We start from the raw sequence: 12,695 nt of genomic DNA on the forward strand, positions 1-12,695 counted from the left end.
ACTTTCCCAAGGGTTTCCCAACACACAGAGTTAGAGGGTGTCTGAAAGATGTCACAGCAATAACAAGTGAGTTACTAAGTGTAAACTCCAAACAGCAGGTAGGTGTCCAATCATGATCCCTGTCATTAGACGGTATTTGGGTTTTCATCTCATTATCTTTTTTCCCTTCCCCCTCCTCCTCCTCCTCCTTCTCCTCCTCCTTCTCTTCCTCCTTCTTCTTCTTCTTTCTCCCTCCCACCCTGTCTGTCTGTCTGTCTGTCTGTCTGTCTCTCTCTTTTGGTTGGTACCACAGCCTCCAAAGGCACTCAGTGCGCTGAGTTACATCCCCAGTCCAGTCCGTAGGCTGGCTTTGAACTTTTGATTCTGTTGCCTCAGCCTCCCAACCTGCTGGGATTACAGGCCAGAGTACCACTCCTAATGACTTCATTTGTGTTTTTTAATCCCACATATATTTGGTATTTGTGGAGATTAATCACATATGGAGTCCTGTTCTCAGCACTGTAAGAAATTTTTCAGAGCACAACACACTTTCTTTAGGTGCATAAAATGTAATAAGAGATTCATGGCAAATTCATATGAGAAGGTTGCATAACACAAGGTATGACAGGAACTGCGTCACCAGGTTGAGCCAAGTAGGCAGAATGGATCTGTGTCAAGGTGTCCCTGCCCCTCTCCCCACCCCATGTCCCCTACCTACCAGGGAGAATCTGTTCTTTTGTTCTGTCTGCCCTAGGTTAACCCAGGAAATCACTTTCAGAAACCATTGTGTTTGTTAGTAGAAGCTGGGCAGAGAAATCAAGGTTCTTTTTTCTGGCCATTTGCCTATTTATCTGTCTGCTTTGCTTACAATTTCTAGTGCTTCTGCATCAGTTCTAACTGCAACGTGCTTCATACTTTGTCCCATGGATTTATCTTCAATAATGGCTTTTCTTTTTTTCTTTCTTTTTTTTAGTTGTAGATGGACACAATACCTTTATTTTATTTATTTATTTTTATATGGGGCTGAGGATCAAACCCAGTGCCTCTGAACTGCAATTTGCCACTGAACTGCACTTTGCCACTGAACTGCAATCCCAGCCCCATCAGGAATTTTTTTGTTGCAAGACACAGGAAGCTAATCTCATTTGGGTGTGGCTAAATGCAGAGTTTAAATTCTATCAGCACTTCTCTCCCCCTCTCTGTATTCTCTTCATTGGCTTCAAACATTAGTAACCTCTTGTTGCTTCCAAGAAAAGAGAGCGTGCTGCAATGTGAAGCTTACATTTCTACTTTGCCATCATTTTGAAAGGAGAGTGCTTGTTTCACTCAGACTTTCAGCTAATATCCCAGCTTTAACCAACAACTCTGATGTAGGTGGTTGATTTTGCGTATTTATCTGGAGCTGAAGGTGACAATAACCTGAAATTCCTAAACTTTGCCCTTTAGAGGATGACAAAGAAGTACAATTTCATCAATATTCCTATTTTTTGGAAAGGGAGTGCTAGGGATTGAGCTCAGGGGTATTAACCACTGAGCCACATACCCAGACCTATTTTGTATTTTATTTAGAGACAGGGTCTCATTGAGTTGCTTAGTGCCTCCCTAAGTTGCTGAAGTTGTCTTTGAACTCTCTATCTTCCTGCCTCAGCTTCCTGAGCCACTGGAATTACAGGTGTGTGCCCAGCTGCTAATTGTTTTCCTTACTGTAGCAATTAGCCTACTTGAAAAGACAAATGCATTTTAGTAAACACATCTGGCTTTGTATGATAGTCTCGACAAACTCTAACACTGCTCTAAAATATACCAGGAGTAATAGCTCGTTTTTTTTTCTTTTTCAGATTAGCATAAGAGTACTTTGATTGAACACTCTGAACTCCTGATTGTTTAAGCATTTCTTTCTTATTTCTCTTACATTAGTACAAACCACTTTGCCTCTATTATGCAATAAAACTGGCATGTGCTGTCTTTTTATTATTTACAGCTGACAACAATTATTTACTCCGTGGGAAAGTAAAATGCTGTCAAGGGAATCCTGTAATAATTAGTTTCAAAGGTGTGTTTGCATTTGAATGGGGAAGGAAGCAATTAAAACCAAATTTGCACATTGTTAACCAATACATTTGCATAGGGTAAATATATTTTTCAAAATTCCATTGGAAGTCTATCAAAACTATATTTCATCTAATAATATAATTTATCAACAAATGCTCCTGGCCATATTCATTGGATCTGTTTATATTATAGTACATTTTAGGGTATTACTTCTTTAGAGACTTAGCTCAAAGACAAAGAATGAGCCAATTTGGAAAAAATGAAAACAGAGAAACTTAATTGATTGAAAGAGAAAAAATAATTGGGCAGGTCAACAATAACTGGGAATGGTGGTGCATACCTGTAATCTCAGAGGCTCAGGAGGCTGAGGCAGGAGGCTCAGGAGTTCAAAGCCAGCCTCAGCAAAAGCAAGGCACTAAGCCACTCAGTGAGACCCTGTCTCTAAATGAAATACAAAAAATCAGGCTGGGGATGTGGCTCAATGCTTGAGTGCCCCTGAGTTCCCTCCCTGGTACCCCGACAAAAAGAATAACTGAAAACACTCCATCTATTTCCTTAGCTTTTAAGACTGTGCCCTTCAGATACCTTCTGCAAATTGGTACCTTAATTATAAGAAAGTATAATTTTGGTTTTGGATTTAGTTCAGATGTGGATTCAAATCCTGAATCTATCACCAACTAACCAAGTGACTATGAAAAGATCCTAGGTTTTTTATTCATATAATGGATTTCAAATAGCTACTTCATAGCATTGGTAAGAGCATTAACTGAGGTAATGTTCTCAAAGTGCTGACTAAAGAGTCCTGGCAGGACATGTTAGCTCCCTTTGCTTCATTTTATGCATTTCCATTTATATTAAGCTGTATAACAAAGAAGCTAAGATAACAGACAGAGGCTAAGTACAGTGGTTTCCCAGGGAAGTACTGATTGACTGAAGAGGGGCCCAAGGGAACTTCCTGGGGTGATGGAGATGCCCCAGATCTTGATTGGCATAATGCCTACACAGATACACACATTTGTCACAGTTCATCAATGTGTAACTACATGAGTGTGTTTTATTCTTTTTAAATTGGGCTTTAAGAGTTAGAAAATTGAATCCAGAATATTGTCTGTCTGTCTGTCTGTCTATCTATCCATCCGTCCATCCATCCATCCATCCATCCTATTAAACAATATCAGGACAACCCCTTCTTAAGGAAATAATAATTGCTTTTAAAATGGTCATAATAATCTTTAAGGTGCCTCATAGGCAAAAAGTTTCCATTACACAGGCTTCTTTATACTCGTCACATAGGGACAGAAAGGAGGCCTTGCAGCTGAGACCGGCCAGGGGCTCCTGCCCCAGGTGTTGTGGTGTCTGTCATTGGGGACTCTGCAGCATTCCCTCCCTGCACCCCCTTCCCTTCTTCCTCGTCCCCCTTTTTCCTTTCTTTCTCCTCTCATGTATGCTCATTTAAACAAGAAACATGCACATTTATACTTCATCATTTATATTCCGTCATTTAGCAAATTTTTCTCTTACCATATATTTGAAATGATGCTGATAATTTCGTTTATGAGGCTGCTGCCCTCTATTAACCTATTAGAGGCATTTTTCCACTAAACCCTTTTTAAAGATTATTTCATTGGGAATGCATTGCGTTATACGGCATATGGTAATTTAACTAGCTTTTCTGTGAATATGGATATTTAGATAGTGTCAAGTTCCTGATTTTTATGAATAACTGTGATGAACATCTTTATATATATACATCCATTATGTTCAAGTTTTTATTAAGTCACACATGCGTATATTTTAGAGTCATATGCTTGTTTGAGACTTTTTAAAATTATAAAACTCCAAAACAAAACACAATTGCATCCCTCTTCCTTATCACCACAGGTTTTTTTTATCCCCGAAAACAACCACTTTCTATTATTGTAGCTCATTTTTAAAAAATATTTACTTTCCCATTTCTAATTAGTGTGCTTATATTGGCAGGTGTGGATTTTTAAATTCTGAGTATGTTCTGTTGAAATGCCATGATGGAGATGAGATTGGAATACCTTTTGTACCCCCCCCTGCCATCACTATGCACAACATGGACAGTTAATCTATGCATCATCCTAGTAGAAATGTGAAGGTCTATAATCCATTAAATATCACTTTGTCTTACTTTGAGAAGGTGGTAATGACTGAGTAGAATTTATACATTCTTCCCTCCTACAGTGAAATGCTATCATAACATAGTCTTAATGACACTTTCAGTTTCATTATGACTTTTGACATGCATGGACATATTTAAAACTATTATGGATTAACAGACAAACCAGCTTTGAATGCTATTGAATGACTCCAGACTTTCTGATTGGTTTTCCAGAAAAAATACAAAATTGGCTGTCCCAGGGGGTGGGGCTTCACTGGTTAGGCAACAATGTGGATAACCATAGTTGTCGAGCTTCGTTCAGAGATGCAGAACTATATATATATATATATATATATATATATATGCATATACTATATCTATACGTCCCCCAAAAGCATGTGTTGTAAATCTAATCATCAGTCTAACAGTGTTAAGGGATGGAACCTTTAAGAGTTGATTAGGCCAGGAAGACTCTGCCCTCATGAATGGATTTGTGCCATTATTATGGAAGTTGTCATAGAGTAGGTTCATTAATACAGAATGGTTTTATTGTAAAAGGCTGAATTTTCCCTTTTGGGTATGTTTGTTTTCTCTTCCTTTCTCCCTCTCTCCCCACCTTTTTCTCTGCTCTCTCTCCTCACCTCCTCCTTTTCTGTCTTTTGTCATGAGATGATATGGCAGAAAGACCTTTCCAGATGACCCTGAACCTCACACTTCCCAGTCTCCAGAACTGTAAGAAATAAATTTCTTCCTTATAAATCAGCCTTTTTCAAGCACTCTGTTACATCAACCCAAAGTGGACTGGGATGGTATATATAGGTATATATGTAATTGTATTTTACAAGATTCAGTCTTGTGCAATTTGAGAGTGAGTTAATCTCTGTGTCTGTAAGACTGTTTCCTGAATGTTCCATTCCAGATTGTGAAATGCACAGTCCAGGTACTTGTGAGGGGGAAATGGATATAAAGTGGAGATAGCAAGAGCAAACTGGAGTTCCTAAGCATGAGCTGAAGGCCATGAAGACAAGTTGAAAGTCATGGAGTCCTGGACTTCATGTTAGAGGTGTGGCTATCTTGGAGAAGGTCAGGATTTCATCATGAAGCTTAATACTTATGTTTTCCCAGGAAACAGAAATAGAGGATCCAAGGGAAGGAAGAGTCAATGAGATGGTTCATCATGTCTGTCATAAGATGCATGAGCTAAAACTGGGTGCCATTCCTACCTCTTCCAAGACAGAGCAGTGCCAACACTGTCTCCCATGGGACTATTTTACTAGCATAGCTGCCAGCCACACACCCTTTCTCCCTACTTGGATTGCGATATGAATGGATGTTTTGAATCAAGTCGTGTAGTGATGGGGTTTGATGTATTTTATAATAAGGCATTTTGAATAATGACCTCTGGCTGTGTGACCTTGGAAAACTCTAATGAGCCAAAAGTTTTCTTGAGAAGAGAAAACCAAACTCAGAAGAAATATGAAGAATGTCTTTGGGACATACTAGTTTCAGAACTGTGACACAAACACACAGTGACACAAGTACTTGAAAGTGTAAGTACACTGAACAAACTATATGGCATTATTTTTATAAAAAGAAAAATATGAGAACATGGCTTCTACTACCCTCCCACACTTAACTCTCCCACAAAATTTCTCTTTAATACTTCGACCCAACCAAAACATGTAGGAAAGGGATTTCTGGAATTGAAGTTCAGACTAGCCAAGGTGACATTTTACACACCAGCGGGGTGCTTTCCTCTCCCTGAGCACACAGCTCTTTATGAGGTTCTTTGGCTCCTGCAATGGGTTTAGGACCACGTACTGAGGCTGCAGCCCAGCTCACAGTCAGGAGCTCACAGTCCTTTTCAGGTTCTGCTAATAACATGGAAGGAAATTCACTTTCTAAGACTTCACTGTCTTACTTCTCAGGTTTGTAATTACAAACCCCAAAAGATCTATGAGAGTCCTTACTAGCAAGATTTGCTGCTTTTGACGTAGCAAGGTTTATACAACATTTCCAAAAATTCCCTTGAAACTCCTTTAAGAAATGATAACATGCCATTACACTTTGCCAAATAATATTCTTATTTATAGATCCTGTTTGTAAAATGGCTTTTGTTGAGAACTTATTATATATGGCCACTCATTTATATATATTATCATTCAGTCTTCAGAACACATGAGAGGTGGCATAATCTTACTTAAAAATGGGCAAACTAAGGCCTATCATGGTTAAAAGCCATCCATAAGGCCTACAGCTAATGAATGCTGAAACCAGCCTTCAAGCAAGTCTACCAGATTTTGCTCCATGTAATGTGTATACATGTTTTGTCTGTGTGAATAAACTGATAAACCTTTGAATGAAAGAGAAATTTAATTTATCCTGTTTATTTCCCCCAAATTGCCTTTTAAGATAATTCATTTAGCCAATTCCAACTGTCAAGAACTTCTTAAGGATTACATGTAGTCATTTCTTTGTTAAGGAACCAGAAGAGAATTATACATTTGTATTAAGAGTTTCAGTGTATCCAGATTTCCCTTCTAGTGTCTTGGCTAATATTTGAACAAAAATAGAGATCACTATCAAAAATCCCATACGTTTCATTCTGTTCTACTTGGATTCAAACACATAAATTAAATGAACAATTGTATTCATTTTGTTCTTATTTAGAGAGAGGAAACTTGCTCTCACAATGCAGAGAACATTGAAATACTAATCGTCTGAGCCCTTCATTGATGCTTCTTTTTATTTTTTCATTGTGATCTTCATCATGACGACCAAAGGAGATTCATCTGCGGGTGGGGAGTAGAGACCCAGGCTCCAGGGAGGCAGCACTGGGTCAAGGATAGGATCTTGGGTTCTAGAATCAGGTAGACCTCAGATCACAACCAAAATTCTGGTACTGATTAGCTGTGTGAATACTTTCAGTTTGTTTAATTTGCTAAATGTGCAATCATAAAATAGAAAGGATGCATAATGATAGATACCTCATAGATTTTTTTTTGTTGTTGTTATATGAGATAATGTAAGAGAATACTCTTAGTGCAACGAGTGATGAATTGTAAACAGTTGATGAATGTTAGATGCTGCTATTATATCATTATCACGGTCCTTGTCATTATCATGGTCATTGTCATTATTGGCACATAATAGCGAGAAAACTATCTTGAATAACAGGTCCCTGCAGATCTCATGGGAGATTATGAAAAAGCCCTATAGAGATCACTCACATAGACCCATTCATAGAAAACACTCAGAGAAACAGGAGACATGTCTGCCCTATTTGTAGCTTTCCTATTTGTAGGGGAAAAGGCATTGAACTGAATGATTTCAAAATTCATAGCTATTTCATCCTTAGGCATGAAATAAACATCTCATGTTATTCAATTTGAAGGAGATAAGCATAGAAGGAACTTATTCATTTGAAATTTATTTATGGTGTGTCTATTCCGGATCTGATACACATTATTTTGGGATCTATAGCACAGCTTTCAATTAAGGAGATAAAAACTCGAAACCTCAAGAGTTTGCATGCATGGAAGAGAAAGACTATATATCAAAAAGAAGAAAATATATGCCATAACAATGATTAATGTTATGAAGAAAAATGAAAAGCAAAGTATAAAATGGTTATTGGTAATTTGGGAAGGGAAAGGTTGCAATTTGGAGTGATCAGAGAATATCTCACAGAGGAGGTAATGTTTTATCATAGTAATTGAAGGAAGTGAAAATGCACAGAAAGAACATTTGGGGACAGAGGAAATAGCAAGTGCAAAGCTTTGGAAGGAGGCCAGACTGTCTTGTTTAGTGAAGAGCAAGAATGAACCATTGTGCCAGAGTAGTGAAAGCCAGAAATAGGGTGTCGGAGGAAGAGGCCAGAGAATCCAGTGCATGTGTGTGTGGCAGGAGGGAGTGGGACATGTCATTGGTATATGTCTAAGCCTCTGCAAGGGCTTTGGCTTTGGCTCAAGGTGAGACAGAAAACCGTTAGCAGGTTTTGAACCAATGAGTAGCATAATTGGACTTAAATTTTGAAAGACATCACTTTGGTTGTACTGAGAATAGAATACAGAGCAACAAAGTTAAAAAAAAATTAGTCACTTGTATTCAACTAATTTGCATAAGATGGTTAGTTGCTTGGACAAGGATGGTCATTTTGAGGTGTCAACATGTGATAGGTTTCTCAATATATTTTAAAGGAAAATTAATTGCTGGGATGGATTTGGGGTGTGACACAAAGATGAAATGAGACCTGGGTCTGGTGGACATACCTATAATCCTAGTGATTCTGGAGGTTGAGGCAGGAGGATCACAAGTATGAGACCAGCTTCAGCAATTTAGTGAGGACTTAAGCAACTGAGAGAGACCCTGTTTCCAAATAAAAATTAAAAGGGCTGGGGAATGTGGCTTATTGGCAAAGCATCCCTGGGTTCAATATTTAGTACAAAAAAAACCCCAAACAACAACAACAACAACAATAAAACCCAAATAACAACAAACAAACAAACAGACAAACAAAACAAAAGAAATGAGAGTTACTTCAAAATTTTTGTCCTGAATTACTGAAAAGGTTGGGTTACCATTTACTGTTTTGGGGATAAGAAGAGGAACAGATTAAGAGCAGAAAACACATAGTTAAAGAAAATATGGATAGATAGACAAGTGTACGTAAGTGTCTGATCTGGATGCTTATAAGCCATCCAAATAATATTTAGTGGGTGGTTGGATAACTGAGCCTGGATTTCACATCAGGGATGGAGAAACACACTTGTGTGTCTTTGACATATCAATGGCATTTAAAACCATGAGATTAGATGTCATCACCAAGGGAGCGAATACAAACAGACAAGAAGCTCAACAGATGAGACCCAGAATACTTCCAAGTTTGGAGAGCAGTTTGATGAGGAGACATCCACAAAGAATACCGAGACCCACAGAGATAGGAGGAAAATCGGTGGAGTGTGGGATCCTGGGAGTCCAGTGAAAATGATATTTTAAGGACCAGGAATTGTATATTGAATTTAAAAACATGCAGATGTTTCTTTCTTTCTTTTATTTAATCTTTACACTAAAGGAATTGGACCTGGATTTGATTGGGGAAATAAGGTGACCTCCCCTGTGATGTCATAGAACTCCAGGTGGACACAGTGGACTCAATGATTGGACACAGAAAGAGAGCATGGCATCAGAAGACGTGTCCGGCTACATTGGTAAAGTAGGGAGACATTAGCCCAGGGGAACTCACTGGCCAACACTCATACTGCCGTCCACAGCATGTCCCAGAGAGACCCTGGCAGCTAAAAATAAGCTTGTTTCCTGCTCGACTGGTACTGGGGAATTTTCTTTTTTTAAAATTAACTATTCGGATTCTTTTATTTAAAGGTGCAGGCTTTATGTATAATTCTAGGTGGGATACTTTTGAGTCCCATTTAAGGAGTGACGATATCTCCCTTATGCCTTCTCAAAGCAGTTCCTTTTAGTACTCACAGCATCCAATTGCTATCCTGGTAATTACGTTTATTAAATGAATTAGTGAGTGGAGAAAAGTGTAGTCATTTAGTTTTCCTCTGAGGCAATCTGAACCTTTTGTTTATTCTGCATATTTGACTTCAGCCTTGTAACTTGGGCATTTTGGACAAAGGTGATTTGATCTTCTGATCTTGCTTCCTCGGGTACAGTCTCCATTGCTGGGAGATACCTGTAAGAAAAAAAGGGTCAGTATTCTGACTGTTTTATTCCTCAGATAGAGCTTCTTCCATTTCCTATTATGGCAAATAGCTGTGCTTGGTAATTACCTAAGGCCATTAAAACATGTCCTTCCAGTCTACCCCAGGGTCCCTGGCAATTTACAGTAATGATGTATGACTTTCATTACTAGGGAAACTGGTGATAGAATTTCACCTTGGGTGTTCTTCAGAATTGGGTTACCTGTGGGGGAGTTGCTGGGATTAGACACCAGGCAGAAGGATGTAATCATATTATTAGCGAGGGGATGGGGATTCCAAGGTATTTGAGGAGCTGCAAAAGGCTTCTTATGACAGTTCAGGCTGTTCAGAAGTGTTCTAAATAGCTCAGTATCCCTTTCTCTTCCTTGAGTCAATAAATACTTTGCACCTGCTATGAATGATTACTTAGTTACCTGTAAAGACATCACTTTGTGCATTTTCTCATGTTCCTACTGTTCATTCACCCTTTAGAAGCAAAGTAGCAAACAACTAAGGAAGAATAACATTATTATGTATTTTGCAAGTCCAGTATTATAAGTTTGAAAATGTGAGTGTGAGATTTTTCTCTGCCACTGCCAGCAATCTGACTTAAATCAGATGTGTGTTATTTCACAGACTCAGCTTGCTCACTTAGGAAATAGAAGTGACCTTGGCCTCACCTGGGGTGAACTGTAAGTACCTTGCACTCAACAGGCATTTTAATAAATTGTAGGAGTCCTTCATTAAATATTTTTATTTTTAATCCTACTGAGAGTAGGAGACATAACTGTAAATCTTAATATTTTCTACACAGTAAAATCCTCTTTTAAAGGATTTGTTTTACATCAATCATTATTGAAACAGCACTTGCCATGAGCACTTGATTTTGTAACACTCATTTCTTTATGCAACAGAGGATCACTTAGGGGACCCGATTATTGACAGTAATCATTATATTATGTGTATAGAAGCTTTCCACTTAGTCCCCCCCATATTGCTGCCCACCACTGCTTAGCCCCATAGATCTGCTCTTAGAATATTGTTGGTCCTGATATTCTTAGGGTGCCTCAGGGAGGTATGCTTAGGGATATCAAGATAGTGGCAGTTTTCTCCTGGTGTGAATCAGGCATTGTTTTTGTTCCTTGGTGGCTGATTGGTGGGGGCTTGGTGTGAACAGAAGGAAGGTCCTTCCTACATAGTGCCTGGACACAGTTGCAGGCCTATCCATTTGGGCATCAAGAACACTAAGCAGTGCTGGCCACCTCCCTGCATGTACTTGATTTCCCTTCCAGGACACTTTTCCTGCTCTGGTGTCCTTTCACCTTATTCCTTTAAGCTGCCTTAGCCTGGATATACTTCCTTTATCCCTCTACACCAAGCTTCCTTCTCTCCTAACCTTCTCTCCATCTCTTACAAAAGTATCCCTCTGTCTTTTCCTCTCACAGTTGCCCTTTGTGGCTAACCAAGAGCTTCCTGAACTCAAATTCACAACCACAGAATAAATGTTCTGGGGTCACTTTTGAAGCAAACACAATGACTCCATTCTACTTTCTGAGTGGAGGGACGTTTTCATCTTACCTAGAGAAGGTGGCCTTCTTCAACAGGTTGTGTCTAATGTTCTCCTGTAAAGCATCAGAGATGACATAACTTCAGAGTTTTCATGCCAGAGATTAGGTTGAACTGTATATCCTGCTACATTTACTGTGACTTTGTGACCACCGTAGGCAAGCACTTCTGAAAACTGCTTAGGTATGATTCCTTTCTTCCCATCTTCAATAGCAGAGCAGTTGACTCTGAAATAAGATAAGACAATCTGTGGCACTGTTCCTATATTGAATGAAAAGTTTCTGGAAAGAGTAGTTTTCCCCACAGTAAAATATCTTTTGTGTTTTCAGATGTTGAAGATAAATGTTTTAAAGTAATGTAAAAGGTCATGTCTATATTCTTATGATATCCCATCTCCCTACATCCTGCTTCTTTTGCTTATTTTACTCTAGTTTCCACATATGAGAGAAAGCATTTGACCCTTGATTTGCTGAGTCTGGCTTATTTCATTTAACATGATGTTCTCCATTCCCATCCATTTACTAATGCCATTATTTCATTCTGCTTTGTGGCTGGTAAAACTCCATTATATGTATACACCACATTTTTATTATCCATCCATCTGTTGATGGGCAGCTGGGATGACTCCATATTTTGGCTATTGTGAATTGTGCTGCTATAAACATTGATGGCTGCATAGTTATGATGGCTGCATAACTATAGTATGCTGATTTTAGTTCTTCTGGATAAATACCAAGGAGTAGGACACTTGGGTTATATGGAGGCTTCATTCCTTTTTTTTTTTTTTTTTAGGAAGCTTCATACTGCTTTCTACAGTGGTAGTGCTAATTTGAAGTATCACTGACAATATATCCATGCACCTTTTCCCCCACATCCTTGTCAGCTTTTTGTATTGTGTTCTTGATAATTGCCATTCTAACTAGAGTGAGAGGAAATCTTAGTGTGGTTTTAATTCACTTTTCCCTAATTGCTAAACATTTTGAATATTTTTTCATATATTTGTTGGCCATTTGTATTTCTTCTTTTGAGGAATATATTTAGTTCTTTTTCCATTTATTGATTGCATTTTAGGATCAGTTTATCAATTCTTGAAATTTTAATTAGGCTGAGATTTGGTCAAGAATTTATGGATTATTTTGGAAAATATTTTCATCTTAACAGTATTAAGTCTTCAAATTCATGAAAACAAGATGATTTCCCATTTATTTAGGTCTTCTTTAACCTGCCTTAGCAATGTTTCATGTTTTCAGAATATAAAAATTTTTTAT

The sequence above is a fragment of the Ictidomys tridecemlineatus genome, chromosome 4 (assembly GCF_052094955.1).
Source record: "Ictidomys tridecemlineatus isolate mIctTri1 chromosome 4, mIctTri1.hap1, whole genome shotgun sequence".
Lineage (NCBI taxonomy): Eukaryota > Metazoa > Chordata > Mammalia > Rodentia > Sciuridae > Ictidomys > Ictidomys tridecemlineatus.